Below are 22,859 nucleotides of genomic sequence, written 5' to 3' on the forward strand. Positions count from 1 at the left end.
CCCAATCCGGACGCCTGTGGCTGACGGGTCCCTAGGGGCTTGGCCCTGTGCTCCGAACGTCGCTTCCGCAAAAGCACGACATATCAGGGATAAGGCGTGACATCAGGAAAGAGTCCTCTTCGGAGGATCGAGTCTTCGGCTTGGCTTACACGTGACGAAGGTAACTATCCGGGATAATCAGCGGTGATAGCCACTGGGGCGCCGTCACGGCTTGCCCAATAAAATATCCCGTCAACAAGCTCCACGGCCGCATCTGGGTCTTCTTCGAGTCCTGGATCCAGGGCCCTTTCGGGGTCCTTTGGCTGCGGGGAAGGGCTGGAGATTCCTTCCACGGCTCTCCTCAGTTCCTGCTCAGAAATATTGATGCAGGTAACTTTAGCAAAGAACGCCCCAATAAGTGAAGTGAGAAAATAAATGACGACTTACCCAGTTTGGGGGATTGTACATGTGGAATCCATCCCGCGGTTCGATATGGAGGAAGTCTTCCTCTTCTCCTTTGTACAGGTCGAACAGTATCCTTGCCAGAGCGGTGAGGGAGTCCGGACACTTACGGCCACAGCGGGTGGCATCGTTTGTCCCGTTGTAATGCCACATGGGATTGCTCCGATATTGAAGCGGTTGCACTCCCCGCATTATGCAAATTGCCATGCCTCGACTATCGTCAGTCCGGATTTTGCCAGTAACTTTATCCTGCTCATCAGGAAATGTACTTCCCTGGAATCCTCTTCTTGGGGGCTGTCGGTGTCAAAACCGGCAGATCTCGGGTAGGGGGTCCCGATCTGTGCGTGTTAGGCTGATGGTAACAGGAAGCAAGGGACACAATGTTTACCCAGGTTCGGGCCCTCTTGATGGAGGTAAAACCCTACTTCCTGCTTGATTAATATTGAAGATATGTGTAGTACAAGAGTAGATCTACCACGAGATCGTAGAGGATAAACCCTAAGAGCTAGCCTATGATGGTATGATTGTAATTGTGATCGGCCTTCTAAGGACCATCCTCTCCGGTTTATATAGACACCGGAGAGCTAGGGTTTACATGGAGTTGGTTACAAGGAAGGAAACATAATATCCAGATCGCCAAGCTTGTCTTCCACGCAAAGGAGAGTCCCATCCGGACACGAGCCGAAGTCTTGAGTCTTGTATCTTGACGCTTCTATAGTCCGGACGATGTACATAGTTCGGCTGTCCGGATACCCCCTTATCCAGGACTCCCTCAGTAGCCCCTGAACCAGGCTTCAATGACGATGAGTCCGACGCGCAGTCTTGTTCTCAGCATTGCAAGGCGGGTTCCTCCTCCGAATACTCCAAGGTTATTATCGAACACGTAGGCCGTGTCCGGATCTACAAAATGATCTTCACATACCACCATAGAGAGAATGATACTTCAGCTGACAACTTTTAGATGACGTGACATGCCATTACAGCCAGGTCATTATTCAAACCGTTTTTTCACAACCAGCAACAACACGTATTGCGAGGCGGTTTCCTTGACACGTCTTGTCAAAGCAGAGATCATGTCCCCTTATCACGGGATCCTCATCAATACGGGTATGGGTAATCCCCCCGTGCCATCAATCGTGGCGCTTGGAAAGTAAGCGATTCTCAACAGGCTAGTGGGGAGGCGCACCGCTTTCGTCGCCTCTATAAAGGGATAAGAGTTCCCCATTCTTACCCACGCCTTCTTCTTCCTCTGCCCACTCTTGCCTCCCCGAGCTCCAACGCCCTAGTCCAAGTCTTCTCCGCACAACTAAACATGTTCGGAGCAGGAGGCAAATGGGTGGCTTCCACCATGAAGGAGAAGAACATCGCAAGTCTTCAGGCGACCGGATACTTGACCGCAGACATAGCGCACCGGCTACCAGATGGTGGGCAGGTCATTCCAACTCCAGGACCCCACGAGTGGGTCGTGTTTCTTGCCCACTTCATCCGTGGACTGGGGTTTCCACTCCACCCCTTTGTCCGCGGGCTCATGTTCTACTACGGGCTAGATTTCCATGATCTAGCCCCGAACTTCGTCCTCAACATCTCGGCGTTCATCGTCGTGTGCGAGGCTTTCCTCCGCATTAAGCCTCATTTCGGTTTGTGGCTCCAAACCTTCTGCGTGAAGCCGAAGATCGTGAGCGGCCAGCAAGCGGAGTGCGGAGGAGCCATGGTGGGCAAAATGCCTAACGTCACCTGTCCTGACGGCTCCTTTGCGGAAACCGTGAAGGGGTGGCAATCGGGGTGGTTCTACATCACCGAGCCACGCGACGTCAACTGGGTGGCGGCCCCGAGTTCCGATCTGGAACCCCTATGCAGCTCACCTCCTGGGAACAGAAGGGCCTATTATGGGGCGAATCTACAGAGCTGACCCGACTCATCAACTGCGTCAAGGGCATGAAGGACAAGAACATCAAGCTTGTCAACATGATCCAGGTCATGCTCATTCGCCGGATTCTGCCGTGCCAAAGGCGAGCATTTAATCTATGGGAGTTCGTCCCGGCCAAACACCAGACGCTCTAGAGGCTCTACTGCATGAAGCACAAAAACGCGTGGAAGGTGTTGTTCAAGGCCTCCGAAGTACCTCCCCTCATAACCGAGGACCGTGGGCTCCACTCCGCGCGGCACCCTACCCAGGTGAGTTCTTAGGCTGCCACTGGGTTCAGTTCTTCCCAATGTGTTCATGGGGAATTCCTAAGTGATTGTGTATATTTGTTCAGGAGTACGTGGAGACAGGGAGCAGATAGACTGTCCGGCTCCTCTGCCGGAAAGCCCGGCTACTGATCTCCCGACGAAGATGCTGGTCCCGGCGCCCTACAAGGGGCCAGAGAAGAAGGCCGATAAGAAGGCCCCGGGGACCCGAAAGGGTCTCCGGCGTAAGGCTGCGCCAAAAGCCTCGTCCGAAGAGGACGAGGAAGACTCTTCCCCCGAAGGGGAAGAAGGAGAAGAAGAGGAGGCCGCCCTATCCAAAAGGGATGGGGGGCCAGAGACGGCGGACCAGGGGACCAGGAGAGGTCCCCGGCGCAAGGCCATCATACCCTTGTTGTCTAATGATGACGAGGCAGATTCCTCCCGCGGAGGCGGGGAGGAACAGGAAGAAACTCCACTTCCCCGTAATGAGGGAAAAAAAAGAGGAAGGCCGCCCCGGTGGGAGAGACTCGGACGTCCAAGAAGTGAAAGGTGTCCCTTCCGGACTACTCCGCCACCGCCGCCGATAGCGAGGAAGGGTGGCTTCCCAGGAAGAAGCCCCTAGTGCGATCGTAAGTATCCGCACTCAATCGTAATTTTGCTTCATAGTTTCGTTATAATGCCGAACTCGTATGCAGTCCGGCCAGGGCCCATACCGAGGTGTCATCTTCGGACGGGTCCTTGAGTGAGTCAGCAATGAACTCACTCCCGACGGCCACGTCTCCTCAGACTGCAGACGACACGAGGTGTTGTCCCAAAGGCTCCCAGAGATGGGGGAGGTGGCCCTGGAGGCGCCTCAAGGCGACGTCCTAGACGTCGGACTTGCGGGGTTCAAAATCCCCGTGGATCGTGTTGATGAAAGCCATGGTAAGCCGGGCTCTCAGCCGGACACTGTTTCGGAGCCTTCAGTGGTTCCGGACTTAGGCGGGCAGCCCCTCGTTAGGGAGGGAGGGCCGTCTGTATCAAGGACTTCCTTTGCGCCCGAGGCGCCAGATTGTCTGCTGGAATCGCTTCGCGACGCTTCCATAGATGAAGAGCAGCGTACTCTAATGAGTGCGGTGATTCAGAAGGTTTCGTCCGCCAAGAGTGGACTAACCGAAGCCTGCACCAGCCTACTAACAGGCTTTGAGGTAAGCAGTAAAAATGTGTGAAATTACCACCCGATAGGTAGTAACCCCTGATACTCTGGTTGGTGTTCGTAAGGAAAAACCAAACGGAGGGTCAATTATAATCTGCAGGAGTCTAATAGTAAGTTTGAATGTGAATAAACAGGCTGTGTTGCTGGCCGCTGCCGCCCGTACGGCCAAAATCGCCGGCCTAAAGCAGGACTTGGAGCGGGCGCAGGGAGAGCTCGGCCTCATGAGGAGGCAGCTCGAGGAGAGCAAAGGTGAATGATTCCCCTCTCTCATATAATGAATGGTAAATAAAATTTGATTATGCTAACGACGAAGCGCCGTGATGTGGTAGCAGAGGCCACCACCAAAGTGGCGTCTCTCAGGAAGGCGCTGTCCGAGGCCGAACACAAAGCAGCCTTGGAACACAAGGAGCGCCAAAAGTAAGAAGCCCGAGTGGGAGAAGTACAAGAAGAGCTCCAGGAGCTCAGCAAGAAGCTCGAGTCCGTGGAGCATGAGCTTAAAGCAAAAGAGGCCGAGGTTGCGAAGGCCCTTACAAATGTAAAAGACGCCAAGGCCGAAGCCGAGAGGGCATAGCAGGAGATCCAGGAGGCCAAAAAGATAGCGGCGGGTAAGAAATTTTTCATGCAAAGCAAACATGTGGAGGAGGCGTTTCTTTTACTTACCCGAGTCCGGAGCTCTCCAGGGGCATTCCCAGATCTGCCACGCAGCGTATCAGATGCCGCGGAGTTCTACCGTGCCCAGGAGGGGAGCTCAACATAGAAGCTGTTCTGGTCCCAGTATGCTGGGGCCGAACATTCAACGCCTCTGAGTGACCAACTGAAGCAGTTGGTCGAACTCCACAAGGCGACCGAAGTGGCTATGAAGCATCTCATAGTCCGGATATGGCCTGGTGAGCTTCTGCCCACCAGCTACTTCGGCCTGATCAAGCGGATGGTGGATGCCTGTCCGTGACTGGATGTCATCAAGCGATCCATTTGCATTGAGGGTGCCCGTCGGGCCCTTGCCCGTGCAAAGGTGCATTGGGGCAAGCTGGATGCGGAGAAGCTGGTGAAGGATGGGCCGCCAGAAGGCATGCCGCATCGAGTCCCCGAGAAGTATTATGATGGCGTTATGAAGGGTGCTTGCCTCGTGGCCAATGAATGTACCAAAGACATAATTTTTGAATGAATTCACCTCTGTCATGTTTGTAATTTAAAGACGAAGCTACTTGCGCTATGTAGCGCTTTTGTTATTTGAAATATTACCTTCTGTGCGGCTGTTTATCAAATTCTGAAAGTAGGCCAGTCGTCGGCTTCCGCCCCCGTGTAACTAGTACTGGGGTGTTTGTGGAAAACCTGGACACTCTTTATCCAAATGTTTGGTCACTTAAGGAGGTGTTCAGCGCAGCGAACAAGGCAATCGGACTATATGGCTTTATAACCTTCACTTAGCCATACAAGTCTACAATTTTAAATTTCGACGAAGCCCCTAGAATCCGAAAGGCCGAATTGGGGCGCTATACACGCCTATATCGGACAAAGCCAAATTATCGCCTAAAGCGGAAAAATCTTTAAGGATTTTAAGACCTCTCGAACAGTGACCAGCTCTCACCACATCATGCCGGTCAGTTTTGTGCTTTTTCTACTGAGGTGCTCGTCCGAAAGAACCAGGGCACAATCGCAGTAGTTCTCCCTGCGCTACCTTAGCCGAATTAACGAAACGTAAGGCACCAAAACAAGGGAGCCAGGCTATCCCAACTGTAGACCCAAGACATGTTTCGGAGCTGATGCATATAATGCTATAAGTTCGGGGTGCCGCACTGTTGAAAGTGTTCGAACTTGTCGTGCCGTATTATGGGGCGCCATAAGAAGCCCCTGGCAAACTCAACGTACCGAAGTGTACGGATGCAATATTAAAAGACTTTTGTAAGAAAAAATGCTCAAATAAGAATAATAAGCTGACGCTATATATGGTCTCCCATTGATAAATAATACATTTAAGCGTATGTTTACAATGAATGCATTAAGCGGAGATAAATAGGATTATTTGACATATCCTATCCAGGGGCAGGCTACGTACAGATAGATAAAGCAGGAACAATGATCGTAAATAGATTCCACCTGGCTGTTTCCTGCTATGCTCGAAGCCTATTGCCTCCTGGGTTTCCTCTCCTATGTAAGTCCGACAAACCGGCTCTTTTGGAGAAGCTGCACTAAAGAAATGTCCTTAAGGGTAAAAGGAAAGGTTACGAAGCAATACCGTACTGTTGACTGAGCCACTGCTACGCCTCCGCCTATGCCCATGGTATTTTGAGTGCGTAATTGTGTACGCGTGGCATGAATGCTGCTTGGATGGGACTTGAGCGCAGGCCGGACTGCTAGTCATGCTCTTGGCGTGCCTGTTGATCATGTTGCAGGGTGTTCCGCCCTCGCTTGACGGAGCTTGAGGTTGTCGTTGCCGGATTGGTGGTTTGCCTGAGGAGGCCGCATTGTACTTCGGCCGCAAGGGCTGCCGTGTGCTCTTCTGTACGGAGAGAGCGGTCCATATTTCCGTTGACTGTTATGACCCCGCACGGGCCTGGCATCTTGAGCTTGAGGTATGCATAGTGTGGTACCGCATTGAATCTAGCGAATGTGGTTTGTCCGAGCAGTGCATGGTAACCACTGTGGAAAGGGACGATATCAAAGATTAGCTCTTCGCTTCGGAAGTTATCCGGAGATCTCAAGACCACTTTCAGTGTTATAGAGCCTGTACAGCGGGCCTCTACTAGAGGAATGACACCTTTAAAGGTGGTTTTGGTGGGCTTAATCCTTGAAGGATTTATGCCCATTTTGCGCACTGTGTCCTGATAAAGCAGGTTCAGGCTGCTACCTCCGTCCATAAGGACTCTTGTGAGGTGAAATCCATCTATAATTGGGTCTAGAACCAATGCGGCTGAGCCGCCATGAAGGATGCTAGTAGGATGATCCCTACGATTGAAGGTGATCGGACAAGCTGACCATGGGTTGAATTTGGGGACGACTGGCTCCATCGCATAGATGTCCTGTAGTGCTCGCTTCCGTTCCCGCTTGGGGATGTGGGTGGTGTAGATCATGTTGACCGTTTACACCTGGGGGGGGGGATTTCTTCTGTCCCCCCATGTTCGGACACCGGGGCTCCTCGTCATCGTCGCTATGCAGCCCCTTGTCCTTGTTTTCGGCGTTTATTTTGCCGGCCTGTTTAAATACCCAGTAGTCTCTATTGGTGTGGTTGGCTGGCTTGTCCGGGGTGCCATGAATTTGGCACGAGCACTCCAGTATACGGTCTAGACTGGACGGTCCCTGATTGTTATGTTTGAATGGCTTCTTCCGCTAACCGGATTTGGATCCGCTGAATCCGGCATTGACCGCCATGTCTTCGGTGTTGTTGCCGTTGTTTCGTCGCTTGTGTCTGTTGCACCGTAGCTTGCCATTATTGTCCCGGACATCTGAGGTGCCAGAATGTGGCGTAGTGCTACTGCGAGTGAACCAGTTGTCTCCGGCCGTGCAAAAGCGGGTCCTTAGTGTTGTGAGAGCTGCCATGGACTTGGGTTTCTCCTGGCCGAGGTGTCTGGTGACCCACTCATCATGGATAATATGCTTGAAGGCCGCCAGGGCTTCGGCGTCCGGACAATCGACTATTTGGTTCTTTTTAGTTAGGAACCGAGTCCAGAATTTCCTGGCTGATTCTCCGGGCTGTTGAGTAATGTGGCTCAAGTCATCGGCATCCGGAGGTCGCACATATGTGCCTTGGAAGTTGTCAAGAAATGTGTCTTCCGGGTTTTCCCAACTGCCAATGGAATTTGCGGGCAGGCTGTTTAGCCAGTGTCGGGCGGGTCCTTTGAGCTTAAGGGGAATATACTTGATGGCATGTAGATCGTCTCAGCGGGCCATGTGAATGTGGAGAAGGAAATCTTCAATCCATACCACGGGGTCTGTAGTGCCATTGTATGATTCGATGTTTACGGGTTTGAACCTTTCTGGGAATTCATGATCCATCACTTCATCGGTGAAGAAGAGGGGGTGTGTGGCGCCTTTGTGTCGGGCTATGTCGCGACGCAGTCCGACTGCGTCTGACTGGTTATATTGGGCCCGTCCGGATTTGCTGGTAGTGTATCCGGTATGACGGTCATCGTCATGTGCTGCAGTGCACCCCCGTGATCCGTAGATAGATCTTGCTTGTCCTGCAGCGTTGTCCAGTTTATCGCGCAGGTCCTGAGTATTGCCCCTGGCCGTGGTAAACCGGTGCGGGGCTGGGGGCTGGTATTCGGGCTGATATGCCGATTTATCCCGACCTCGAGGCGGCCGGTCAGGCATGTGGCGCTCGAGTCCATAGTCCTCGGCTGCCAGAACTTCTGTCCATCTATCTGTGAGCAGATCTTGATCAGCTTGAAGCTGCTGCTGCTTCTTCTTCAGGCTTCTCACAGTGGCAATAAGCCGGCGCTTGAAGCGCTCCTGCTCTGCGGGGTCTTCGGGTACGCCGAACTCGTCGTTGCCGAGGCTAATCTCGTCTTCGGAGAGGGGCATGTAGTTGTCCGTCTCCAGATACCCGTTCGTCGCCTGTTCATCTGGGCTGTCATGCCCATCTTCGTGTTCGGCCTGCTCGAAGGCGGGCTGTTCGGGGTTGTATTCGTCGTCGGCACCATCTGGATTGTCTTCGTCTCCGGTGCCGGTATTGCTTTGGCGTGGCTTGGAGCGGCGCGGGCGACGCCCATGCTTTTCTTTCTTCTTGGAGGGGTTATCCTCCGTTGCCTCATCGCCATTGGTTTCTTTCAGAGTGTCCACCATGTATATATCGTATGAAGAGGTGGCTGTCCACCATCCTATGAGCGTGGCTCCTGTACATCTCCTGCATCGTCGTCCATACCGTCGATGTCTTCAAAGTCGAAGTCGAGCACGTCGGTTAAATCATCGATCGTGGCGACAAAGTGGGTGGTGGGTGGGCAACGAATTCCTTCGTCGCCTGCTTCCCACTCAAGCCGGACATAGTTCGGCCCAGAGCCTCCTGACAAAGAGAGAGACTTTAATGAGTTCATCATGTCGCCGAAAGGCGAGTGCTGAAAGGTGTCCGCGGCGGTAAACTCCATTACCGGAGCCCAACCTGGCTCGGCTGGCTCGAGAGTGTGCGGACGTGAGACAACAACCGGATATGAGTCCGGGGGCCCAGGGTTACAGGCCTCCACAGAGATATGACCTGTGTTCGGCTCCACCGCCGATGAGCGTGCGGCCTGCGGGGTGGGGTCCATCCCTCCGTCCTCGGGCAACGCAACCTTTTCCGGATTTAGATCTGGGGCTATTGCAAGGATGATGTTCCGAGGATTGTCCGATAGCAGGTCTAGGCCGTGCTCGTCGTGACTGTCCGGCGCTCCTGGCACAGGCTCGAATCCGTCGAAGATCAAGTCTCCCTGAATATCTACCGTGCAGTTCAAGTTTCCGAACCTGATCTGGTGGCCAGGGGCATAGCTGTCGATCTGCTCCAAATGGCCAAGACAATTGGCCCGCAGTGCGAAGCCGCCGAACACAAAGATCTGTCCGGGGAGAAAAGTCTCACCCTGGACCGTGTTGTTGACGATTGAAGACACCATCAAGCCTCGAAGCGACGACATAGAGGAACTCTCAATGAAAGCACCAATGTCGGTGTCAAAACCGGCGGGTCTCGGGTAGGGGGTCCCGATCTGTGCATTTTAGGCTTATGGTAACAGGAAGCAAGGGACACAATGTTTACCCAGGTTCATTCCCTCTCGATGGAGGTAAAACCCTACTTCCTGCTTGATTAATATTGAAGATATGTGTAGTACAAGAGTAGATCTACCACGAGATCGTAGAGGCTAAACCCTAAGAGCTAGCCTATGATGGTATGATTGTAATTGTGATCGGCCTTCTAAGGACCATCCTCTCCAGTTTATATAGACACCGGAGAGCTAGGGTTTACATGGAGTTGGTTACAAGGAAGGAAACATAATATTCGGATCGCCGAGCTTGTCTTCCACGCAAAGGAGAGTCCCATCCGGACACGAGCCGAAGTCTTGAGTCTTGTATCTTGATGCTTCTATAGTCCGGACGATGTACATAGTCCGGCTGTCCGGATACCCCCTTATCCAGGACTCCCTCAGGGGCCTCAGGGGCCCTAGCTTAGACGTGCCCTCGGTGGGGTGTTACTGAACTTGGGGAGTCCTGTTCGGACTGGATCCAGAAGGGGAGCATCGTCAATATAAAACCACTCTGAAGCCCAGTTATCTGGTGCCTTCTTGGGAGTACCGGATAGGTATCCGGTCTCAGCGATACGCCATACTTCGGCCCCGCCCACTTGACATAGGGATTCTCCCTGGTTGCGGGAGACAAGGTGGAACAGCTTCTTCCACAATCCGAAATGTGCCTCGCAGCCTAGAAATAGCTCACGAAGGGCGACATACCCTGCTATATGCAGTATGGAGGCTGGGGTAAAATTGTGCAACTGGAGGCCGTAGAACTCCATAATCCCACGAAGGAATGGATGAATAGGAAACCGACGCCCCTTAAGAGATGCGGAATTAAGCATATTCGCTCCTCTGGAGACGGATTGGGGATCTCTCCGCTTGTTCTCCGCCATTATAGGTGGCCACTCCGGCTCGAACAGGGACCATGAACACCGGCGGGAGCAGCCCTTGGGTTTGTAACTTTATCAAATGGCCATGAGGAACTGAACACTCTCCCCAGTCTCCCGGCTTGGGGCAAGGGGAGCGAGCAGAAGAGCTGCGATGACTGGCCATGTTGGAATGGTTTTTTCTGGGCGCTCTGTTGGATGCTTGCTCAAGGAGGGGGAGTGAGATTTGGATCTGGGAATCCCCGTCTCTTCAAATAGACGACTAGCCCGAAGGACCGAGGGTGGCAAATGCAAAAATGCCTCGACTCCTCGCATTCGCTAGACACATGGGAATGGTCATTATTGAAACACTAAAGCCGAGGAGTACAACATTGATGAGATGCCGGACACTGTTCGTCATGATGGGTACATTGGAGTATTCGAAGGAGGAACCCGCCTTGCAATGCAGAAGACAAGACCGCGCGCCGGACTAATCGTCATTGAAGCCTGGTTTAGGGGCTACTGAGGGAGTCCTAGATAAGGGGGTATCCGGACAGCCGGACTATATTCATCGTCCGGACTATAGAAGCGTCAAGATACAAGATTCAAGACTTCGGCTCGTGTCCGGATGGGACTCTCCTTTGCGTGGAAGACAAGCTTGGCGGTCCAGATATTATATTTCCTTCCTTGTAACCGACTCCATATAAACCCTAGCTCTCCGGTGTCTATATAAACCGGAGAGGTTGGTCCTTAGAAGGCCGATCATAATTACAATCATACCATCATAGGCTAGCTCTTAGGGTTTAGCCTCTACGATCTCATGGTAGATCTACTCTTGTACTACTCATATCTTCAATATTAATCAAGCAGGAAGTAGGGTTTTACCTCCATCGAGAGGGCCCGAACCTGGGTAAACATTGTGTCCCTTGCTTCATGTTACCATCAGCCTAAGACGCACAGATCGGGACCCTACCCGAGATCCGCCAGTTTTGACACCGACAACATGTATGAAAAAATTATGAATGGTGTCTTTGCCACAAATACGATGTCAACTACATGATCATGCAAGGCAATATGACAACGATGGAGCGTGTCATAATAAAAGGAACAGTGGAAAGTTGCATGGCTATATATCTCGGAATGGCTATGGAAATGCCATAATAGGTACATATGGTGGCTGTTTTGAGGAAGGTAAATGGTGGGTTTAGGGTACCGGCGAAAGTTGTGCGGTACTAGAGAGGCGAGCAATGGTGGAAGGTGAGAGTGTGTATAATCCATGGACTCAACATTAGTCATAAAGAACTCACATACTTATTGCAAAAATCTACAAGTCATCAAAACCAAGCACTACATGCATGCTCCTAGGGGAAGGGTTGGTAGGAGTTAACCATCGCGCGATCCCGACCCCCACACATAAGGAAGACAATCAAAGAAACACCTCATGCTTCAAATTTGTTACACAACGGTTACCATACGTTCATGCTACGGGACTTGCAAACCTAAACACAAGTATTTCTCAAATTCACAATTATTGTACTAGCATGACTCTTATATCACCATCCTCATATCTCAAAACAATCATCAAAAATCAAACTTCTCATAGTATTCAACACACTTATTATGAATTTTTTTATTATACCCATCTTGGATGCCCATCATATTAGGACTAGTTTTATAACCAAAGGAAATTACCATGCTGTTCTAAAGACTCTCAAAATAATATACGTGAAGCATGAGATATCAATAATTTCTATAAAATAAAACCACCACCATGCTTTCAAAAGATATAAGCGAAGCACTAGAGCAATATTGTCTAGCTCAAAAGATATAAGTGAAGCACATAGAGTATCTATAATACTTAAATAGTTCATCCCCACTATCTTATTTCTCTTGACATGCAGGCTATCCACATCACTAATCAACATGCAACCATCCACCTGACGCCACCTCAGCTGTCTGGCCACATCCTCAACGATAGTACCACGTGAGCAACTTTTACCCGTGTCGCACATGCCCATATGAATCACAAGTCACGATCTTCCGGCGGCCCATATTCTGGAACCGACGTAGGCATCCGAAAAGACATGACCGATCACCTCTCTCCAAATCATGGCAAGTGCTTCCAGGTCGCATCCTCATCCCCTTCGAATCTTTCTCGATGCAGAAGGGTTAGGGGGTGGGGGAGGAGGGTATAGAAGGAGTGCCGTGCAGGCGATTGGAGTATCTCATGTCCCCAATGTGATGATGTTGTGGCTGCAGATTCTGTTCTTGATGCCGCTCAAGTCGCCCTTCCGCGTAGCGCGACTCGAATCAGCGGCAACCTGTGTCCATCCCGCCTAGCCTCTGAGTCCCGTTCGGCGCATCCCCATGGGTGAGACATGCGGGAAGTTGTGGTGAAACAAGATTTGCTCAATTGCCGACTGCTATCCAGCTGTAGTCTCCTATCCAGTCAAATACTCTATCTGGAGAGGTAAAGTTCAACCTGATTCATCATCCCTTAGCACACCATGCTCCAACCAGTAAACTTCTGACCATGTATGCGTGCTATAGCCAGCAATCCTAATCTGTATGGCTAATCAAGCAGTTAAGTCTAACATAGAGTTGTATGGACATCAATTTTAAGCATCAGATCGAAGTGTCATGGTACCCAACCATTGGAGGCACTACTTCCAATCGTGGACACCGTTTGAATTCTCTGCACTTCAAACTCAGGCAAGTCATCCCAAACATTAGCTCACATGCTTTGTTTTTGGATCTATTATGCATTCTATGGAGACGTCTGAGGTCCATAATTCAATTTGTTTGACATATATGAGCCAAACTTTAAACATACCAGGTTTCTCTTAGCATAAATAGAGGCGATGTAATCTATTTAATCTTCCACTTTTTTGTAAGCATCAGGATGCACATGTTTTTTTATATTTTAATGCTGGTCCATATTTTTAAGGGAATTTATTCATTCTCATGCCCTTTTCACTTCCCATATTGATGTTTCCAGTCAATATTGCATTTCAGTTTCAAGTTGAGATGGTGGGCTAACTCTTTGTCATCTTATCTGCTAGATGAGAGTAAGTAAAATCTTTATGCTGCATGCCATTTGTAGTTCTTAATTTCAATAGGGAAATATATTTACAACTATCTCATTGCACATTGATTCTAATTTAAAATGTTGTACAAACAGTGAAATAGGCAGAGTTGTTTATATTACAGCTGGTGTCTCAAGACATAATATTGATGGCTATCTCATCTTCATGGCCTCTTACTACCCACTGGAGGTAAACTCATGTTCCACCATTGTTTTGGCCAGATTCCATTAATTCTACATCGATTCTTCTACCGTGCATTGCTAAAGAATACTTCTGAATAAATTACCTTGCCAAACTTTCATTCAACCAAATCTCATTAAAATATATAGCAACCAATTCCCACAGCAACACGCGGGGTATCATCTAGTTCTAATAAATTATGATTCATGCGTGTATCTCCCAAATGGTGTGTACAGCAAGGATTGTTGTGGTAAACTAAAAAGCAAAGACTCAAATCATACAAGACGCTCCAAGCAAAACACATATCATGTGGCGAATAAAAATATAGCCTCAAGTAAAGTTATCGATAGACGAAGACGAAAGAGGGGATGCCTTCCGGGGCATCCCCAAGATTAGGCTTTTGGTTGTCCTTTAATTATATTGGGATTCCTTGGGCATCCCCAAGCTTAGGCTCTTGCCACCCCTTATTAGAAAATCCATCAAATCTTTACCCAAAAACTTGAAAACTTCACAACACAAAACTTCAACAGAAAATCTCATGAGCTCCGTTAGTATAAGAAAATAAACAACCACTTTAAATTACTGTAATTAACTCATTCCTTATTTATATTGTTGTTAAACCTACTGTATTCCAACTTCTCTATGGTTCATACCCCCCGATACTACTCATAGATTCATCAAAATAAGCAAACAACACACGAAAAACAGAATCTGTCAAAAACAGAACTGTCTAGAGAAATCTGTAACTTTAGAATACTTATGTAACTCTTAAAATTCTGAAATAAATTGGTGGACGTGAGGAATTTGTCTATTAATCATCTTCAAAAAGAATCAACCTAAAATCACTCTCCAGTAAAAATAGACAGCTATTCTCGTGAGCGTAAAAGTTTCTATTTTTTTACCGCAAGATCGCAAAGACTTCACCCAAGTCTTCCCAAAGGTTCTACTAGGGACAAACGCTAATTAAAACATAAACATACATCTAACCATAATCTAGATGAATTATTTATTACTAAACAGGAGCAAAAAGCAAAGAACACAAAAAAATTGGGTTGCCTCCCAACAAGCGCTATCGTTTAACGCCCCTAGCTAGGCATTGAGATTTCGATGATGCTCACATGAAAGACAAGAATTGAAGCACAAAAAGAGCATCATGAAACACGTGACAAACACATATAAGTCTAAAATACTTCCTATGCATAGGCATATTATAGGCAAACAAATTGTCATAGCGACCAAAAACTAGCATATGCAAGGAAGCGGAAAGAAACAATAGCAATCTCAACATGACGAGAGGTAATTTAATAACATGAAAAATTCTATAACCATATTTTCCTCTCTCATAATAATTACATGTGGGATCAAAAGCAAATTCAACAAAATAGCTATCACATAAAATATTTTCAACACAATCCACATGCATGCGAACTTGACACTCTTCCAAAATAGTGGGATCAACATTAACTAAAGTCATGACCTCTCCCAACCCACTTTTATCAAAAATTTCATAAGATTGAACATTCTCCAAATATGTGGGATCTAAAGTTGACACTCTTCCAAACCCACTTTCAATAATATTGCGAACACTATTATCAATATCATATTCATCATGGGGCTTAAATAAATTTTCAAGATCATAAGAAAAATCACCCCAATCATGATCATGCAACAAGTACTGGACGTAGCAAAACTAGCATCCCCAAGCTTAGTGTTTTGCATATTATTAACAAGAACAAGTAATTGACATCAATAGGATTTATAGTAAAATCATTGCAATCATGCTTTTTATTCCAATCATTGCAATCACTTCATAAAGCACTTCATCACAATTTTCAGATTCATGAATTTCAAGAAAAACCTCATAAAGATAATCTAGTGCACTCAAATCACTAGAACTTGGATCATCATAATTGGATCTCTTAAAAAGATTAGCAAGTGGATGAGGATCCATAAAGTTTTAGCAAGAAAAGATGCAAGCAAAAAGAAGGCACATGGTAACACAAGCAAACAAAATATCAAACGAAAGAAGGGCGGAGAAAAGGCAAAGGTTTTCGAAAATCATTTTAGAAGTGGGGAGAGGAAAATGATAGGCGAATGGCAAATAATGTAATGCCAGGGAGAAGAGTTTATGATGGGTAATTGGTATGGCTTGACTTGGCGTAGATCTCCCCGGCAACGGCGCCAGAAATCCTTCTTGCTACCTCTTGAGCATGCATTGGTTTTCCCTTCAATGGGAAAGGGTGATGCAGCAAAGTAGCATAAGTATTTCCCTCAGTTTTGAGAACCAAGGTATCAATCCAGTAGGAGACGACACACAAGTCACCTAGTACCTGCACAAACAATCAAGAACCTTGCAACCAAAACGATAAAGGGGTTGTCAATCCCTTCACGACCACTGGCAAAAGTGAGATCTGATAGAGATAGTAAAGTAAATATTTTTGGTATTTTTGTTCTAGTGGCTTCTCTCAAGATAGCATGTATTACGGTGGGTGACCAAATTACTGCCGAGCAATTGATAGAAAAGTGCATAATTATTATGACATCTAAGGCAATGATCATGAACATAGGCATCACGTCCGTGTCAAGTAGACCGAAATGATTCTGCATCTACTACTGTTACTCCACACATCGACCGCTATCCAGCATGCATCTAGAGTATTAAGTTCATAAGAATGGAGTAAAGCATTAAGTAAGATGATATGATGTAGAGGGATAAACTCAAGCAATATGATATAAACCCCATCTTTTTATCCTCGATGGAAATAATACAATACGTGCCTTGCTGCCCTACTGTCACCGGAAAGGACACCGCAAGATTGAACCCAAAGCTAAGCACTTCTCCCATTGCAAGAAATATCAATGTAGTAGGCCAAACTAAACCGATAATTCGAAGAGACTTGCAAAGATATCAAATCATGCATATAAGAATTCAGAGAAGAACCAAATAATATTTATAGATAATCAAGTTCATAAATCCACAATTCATCGGATCTTGGAAAACACACCGCAAAAGAGTATTACATCGAATAGATATCCAAGAACATCTAGGAGAACTTTTTATTGAGAATCAAAGAGAGTGAAGAAGCCAGCTGGCTAATACCTATGGACCCGAAGGTCTGTGGTAAACTACTCACGCTTCATCGGAGAGGCAATGGTGTTGATGTAGAAGCCCTCCGTGATCAATTCCCCCTCCAGCAGATCGCCGGAAAAGGCCCCAAGATGGGATCTCACGGGTACAGAAGATTGCGGCGGTGGAAAAGTGTTTTCGTGGCTCTCATTGATGTTTCTATGGTATAAGAGTATATATAGGTGAAAGAAGTACGTCGGTGGAGCTACGAGGGGCCCACGAGGGTGGGGGGCACGCCCTCCTGCTTCGTGGCCTCCTTGTAGAGTACCAGAATTCAACTCGAAGTCTTCTGGATTGCTTTCTGTCCTAGAAAGATCCTCGCGAAGGTTTCATTCCCTTTGGACTCTGTTTGATATTCCTTTTCTATAAAACACTAAAATAGGCAAAAAAAACTGAATCTGGCACTAGGCCTCCGGTTAATTAGTTAGTCCCAAAACTAATATAAAAGAGCATATTGAAGCCCATTAAATATCCAAAACAGATAATATAGTAGCATGGAACAATCAAAAATCATAGATACGTTGGAGACGTATCATGCATCGGGTCCAATGAAAATATTTTGTGATAATACTGGAGCAATTGCCTTGCGAAGGAATCCAGATTTCAAAAAAAGACCAAACACGTCAAGAGACGCTTCAACTCCATCCATGATCTAGTCAAGGAGGGAGACATAGAGGTTTGCAAAATACATACTGATCTGAATGTGGAAGACCCATTGACTAAGCCTCTTCCACGATCAAAACATGATTAGCACCAAGACAACATTGGTGTTAGAATCATTACTATGTAGTCTAGATTATTGACTCTAGTGCAAGTTGGAGACTGAAGAAATATGTCCTAGAGGCAACAATAAAGTTGTTATTTTATATTTTATTATTCATGATAAATGTTTATTATTCATGCTAGAATTGTATTAACCGGAAACTTGATACATGTGTGGATACATAGACAAAACACTATGTCCCTAGTATGCCTCTACTTGACTAGATCGTTAATCAAAGATGGTTAAGTTTCCTAGCCATAGACATGTGTTGTCATTTGATGAACGAGATCACATCATTAGGAGAATGATGTGATGGACAAGACCCATCCATTAGCTTAGCATTATGACCGTTCAGTTTTATTGCTACTGATTTCTTCATGTCAAATACATATTCCTCTGACTATGAGATAATGTAGCTCCCGGATACCGAAGGAATGCCTTGTGTGCTATCAAACGTCACAACGTAATTGGGTGATTATAAAGATGCTCTATAGGTATCTCCGAAGGTGTTTGTTGGGTTGGCATAGATCGAGATTAGGATTTGTCACTCCGAGTATCGGAGAGGTATCTCTAGGCCCTCTCGGTAATGTACATCATAAGAAGCCTTGCAAGCAATGTGAGTAATGAGTTAGTTGTGGGATGATGGGTTACGGAATGAGTAAGGAGACTTGTTGGTAATGAGATTAAACTAGGTATGAAGATACCAACGATCGAATCACGGGCAAGTAACATATCGATGACAAAGGGAATAACGTATGTTGTCATAATGGTTCGACCGATAAAGATCTTCATAGAATATGTTGGAGCCAATATGAGCATCCAGGTTCCACTGTTGGTTATTGACCAGAGAGGTGTCTCGGTCATGTCTATATAGTTCTCAAACCCGTAGGGTTGGCACGCTTAAAGTTCGATGATGATTTGTATTATATAAGTTATGTGAATTGGTAACCGAATGTTCTTCGGAGTCCCGGATGAGATCACAGACATGACGAGGAGTCTCAAAATGGTCGAGAGTTAAAGATTAATATATAGGATGATGGTATCCGGACATCGGAAGTGTTCCGGGGGTACCGGTACATATCGGGTCACCGGAAAGGGGTTCTGGGAAACCCCGGGCAAACTACGTGGGCCTAATGGGCCAAGAGGAGGACAGACCACCCCTAAGGGGCTGGTGTGCCCCATGTAGGCCTAATTGGGGGAAGGGAGAAGGAAAGGGGAGGATTCGGCCTCCCCCTTTCCTTCTCCCCCCTCTGTCTTTCGTTCCCCTCCGACACTTATGGAAGGTGGGAGGCCGATTTGGAGGAGGCACCCAAGTAGGATCCTAAAGGAAATATGCCCTAGAGGCAATAATAAAGTTATTATTTATTTCCTTATTTCATGATAAATGTTTATTATTCATGCTAGGTTTGTATTAACCGGAAACTTAGTACATGTGTGAATACATAGACAAAACATTGTGTCCCTAGTATGCCTCTACTTGACTAGCTCGTTAATCAAAGATGGTTATGTTTCCTGACCATAGACATGTGTTGTCATTTGATGAACGGGATCACATCATTAGGAGAATGATGTGATGGACATGACCCATCCGTTAGCTTAGCATCATGATCGTTACAATTTCATTGCTACTGCTTTCTTCATGTCTTATACATGTTCCTCGGACTATGAGATTATGCAACTCCCGAATACCGTAATAACACCTTGTTTGCTATAAAACGTCACAGCATAAATGGGTGATTATAAAGATGCTCTACTGGTGTCTCCGAAGGTGTTTGTTGGGTTGGCATAGATCGAGATTAGGATTTGTCACTCCATGTTTCGGAGAGGTACCTCTGGGCCCTCTTGGTAATGCTCATCAATATAAGTCTTGCAAGCAATGTGACTAATGTTTTAGTTGCACGATAAAGCATTACAGAATGAGTAAAGAGACTTGCCGGTAACGAGATTGAAGTAATTTGATGATACCGACGATTGAATCTCGGGAAAGTAACATACCGATGACAAAGGGAACAACGTATGTTGTTATACGGCTTGACCGATAAAGATCTTCGTAGAATATATAGGAACCAATATCAGCATCCAGGTTCCGCAATTGGTTATTGACCAGAGATGTGTCTCGGTCATGTCTACATAGTTCTTGAACCCGTAGGGTCCGCACGCTTAACGTTCGATGACAATTTGTATCATGAGTTATGTGATTTCATGACGGAAGTTTGTTCGGAGTCCCGGATGAGATCACAGACATGACGAGGAGTCTCGAAATGGTCGATACATAAAGATCGATATATTGGTAGGCTATATTCGGACATCAGAAAGGTTCTGAGTGACTCGGGTATTTTTCGGAGTACCGGGGAGTTACGGGAATTCATTGGGAGAAGTAATGGGCCTTATTGGGATTTAGTGGAGAGATGGTGTCGGGGGGATGAACCCCAGGCAGGCAATGGAACCCGGATCTATTTCAAAAACAGTGGGGCCCGCATCGCCCCGCAAACCGGCGTGCACCAGGCCAGGTCGCTCGACCCGGCCAGGCGTGCAACTCGGCCAAGACACTCGACTCGGCAAGGTACGTCGACCCGGCCGCAGCGGCCGGCGCAAGGCAGCTCAACCCAGCGCAACCTTGGCTTCCAGAGAAAGCCAGCCCACCCGTGGCGTCCACGGCAACCACGCCACGGGTCAGCTCCCATCCCATCAAGGCCGTACGATGGGACGAGACCGCAATCACCGATGACCAAGACTACAGTGCCCACGCCCATGCCCGTGGTCAGACAGAGCATGGCAACAGTGCCCCTTACCTACCCGCTGACCAGGGCTGACACGGCAACAGTGACCCCGCCCTCACCGCTGATGAAAGCAAGCGGCGGCCTGACGGAGAACACTGTACACGGCTCGACTCGGCCACGCCATGATGATCGACAAGACAGCGCACAGTCCCCCTAGGCGCGGGGCCCTCACCTAGTGGAACCCGGCGAACCACAAGACCCCAAGCGGGACCGAGCCCGGTGTCCCGGACGCTGACAATATGGACCCACCTACTCGACATATTACCATTGTAACCCTGGGTGGGTTGATCTATAAAACCTCCCGGGAGTCCACGCCCACAGGGGCATGAAGCATAGGAGAGGCACGGCATGATACGTGATATCCCGGCATGCAAAGCCACTCGAGATAAAGCAAGCAAGATAGGACTAGCCACTACCTAGCAACACCAGGGAGAAGGAGCAGCCCGAGCCTCGGCCAGCCTCCTTCCTCCTCGATACAGCTCCAGGAGCGACATTGTACCATCGACCATCCAACTAAACTCGGCAGGACTAGGGGTGTTATCTCTCCGGAGAGCCCCGAACCTGGGTATGTCCGGCGTCCCGCGCCTGGGCATATCAACCTCGCCTCCCAAGCCCACCAGTGCCCTCGAGCCTCCTCCTCTCTTTATCCATCCCTTGGCATCTGCCGTGCTCCCACCACGACAGTTGGCGCCCACCGTGGGGCAGCTCGAGGAGCTGGCGGGAAGCATGCTTCGGACGGGGCCCTTCTCCTACTCCGACGAGTCCGTCGCTCTGGCAGACGACATCATCGGCACGCTCGTCGCCTCCTTCACTGCGCTGCGCATCTCCGACGCGCTCGCGGCTGACGAGCACCCCAGCGAGGTGCTCAGCTACTCCGACTCCCCGCTTCCTCTCAGCGGCGGATTCACTGTCGGGGCGATGTACGCCCACGTGGAGGTCTTCGTCACCGGTGATGGCGCCTCTTCCTCGTCGAGCAAGGCGAGAAGAGTCCCTGAAGCCGTGGCCGCCACGGCACGGACGGAGCCGTCCGGCCCGCTGTGCGCCGCGATGCAGAGCCTCCGCATTCCTATCGGCACCGACGTTGATGCCACCAATGTCGCTGAAGCCCGAACGCAGCTCGACGACAGGCGCCAGCAGATGCTGGACCTGTCCGAAATGCTTGCCGCCACCAGGCGCCGCGTGGAAGCTGTTCAGATGGAGCACGACGCCGCCCACGGATTCGCGCCCGCCACGGCCGAGCCAAGCCGGGTCGATACTCGCACCCGGGGAGGAGCGATCGGCCGGGCCTTCGGCGCTGCCCAGACCGTCTATGAAACCCCAGTCAAGAACATGCACGCTGCGGAGGCAGACGTGGTCGGCCTCGACCAACTTGCGGGCGAGGAGCTCAAGGAGCGCATCGGGCGGATGCGCGAGCTTCTCCACGCCGCCAACACCCAGCAGGATCGCGTCAACCAGCTCGCGAAGACGGCGGGGTCCGGCTCCGCCCGCCTTGGCGGACCCGGTGAACTCCTGCATACGGCCTCCTCACCGCCCGGCGAGGCACACTCCGGCCGAGCCCGGACCCGGCGCAACCCGGCCGGCACCACCGCCAATGCTCTGGGTAACAAGTCCGCCCCAGAGACCCAGCACGGACCCGGCCAGCCTGGTCGGCGTCCAGCTCTGGCCGACCCGGCCCATCGGGGCCTGGCTGCCAGTCGACTTGGCCCGCGCGCCATCCACGATGCCGTTGCACGCCACCGCATCGATTAGCTCGCTCGCTCCCTGGAGGTGGAGGAGAGCGGCGCTATCGGGCCGGCGTCTTTCGGCCCACGCATCCGGGAGGAGCCCTTCCCCAAGGGGTTCATGCTTCCCCGCGACACCCCCAGGTACAATGGGACTGTGAAGCCAGAAGACTGGCTCACCGACTACATCACGGCCATTGGCATCACCAGTGCCAATCGTCGTCTTGCCGTGCGCTACGCATCGCTAATGCTCTAAGGATCGGCCCACACATGGTTGAACAGCCTGCCGATGGGCAGCATCAACGCATTGGTCGATTTCGAGGAAGCATTTGTCCGCAACTTCACAGGGACGTACAGACGGACCGGTCGCCCCAGCCAGCTCGCCATGTGCGTGCAGGGGCCGACGAAGACCGGCGGCGAGTACCTCGCATGCTGGACCGAGCTTCGGAACAGCTGCGAGGGCGTCCATGAAGTCCAGGCGATCCAATACTTCGTCGGCAGGTGCCGAGACGGCACCCTCCTCAAGCACAAGCTTCTACGCTCCGAGCCGGCTACCATGGCAGCGCTCATGGTGACGGCGGACAAGTACGCCAACACCGACTCCTCCATGAAGATCCAAGTGGCGCTGGATGAGGCCGGCAAGGCGAAGCCCGTCCCTCCTCAAAAGCCGGCCGGCGAAAGCAGCCGCAGCAGCACCACCAGAACAACAAGCGCAAGGCCGAGCAGCCGGCGCAACGTCACGACAACCGGCTCGTCGCGGCCGCTGAGCTTGCGGCAGACCCGGCAGCGAAGCGCTGGCATACCGGCAAGATGGCGTGGCAACCCTCCATGAGCTTTGAAG

Source organism: Triticum aestivum, chromosome 5B (assembly GCF_018294505.1).
Source record: "Triticum aestivum cultivar Chinese Spring chromosome 5B, IWGSC CS RefSeq v2.1, whole genome shotgun sequence".
Lineage (NCBI taxonomy): Eukaryota > Viridiplantae > Streptophyta > Magnoliopsida > Poales > Poaceae > Triticum > Triticum aestivum.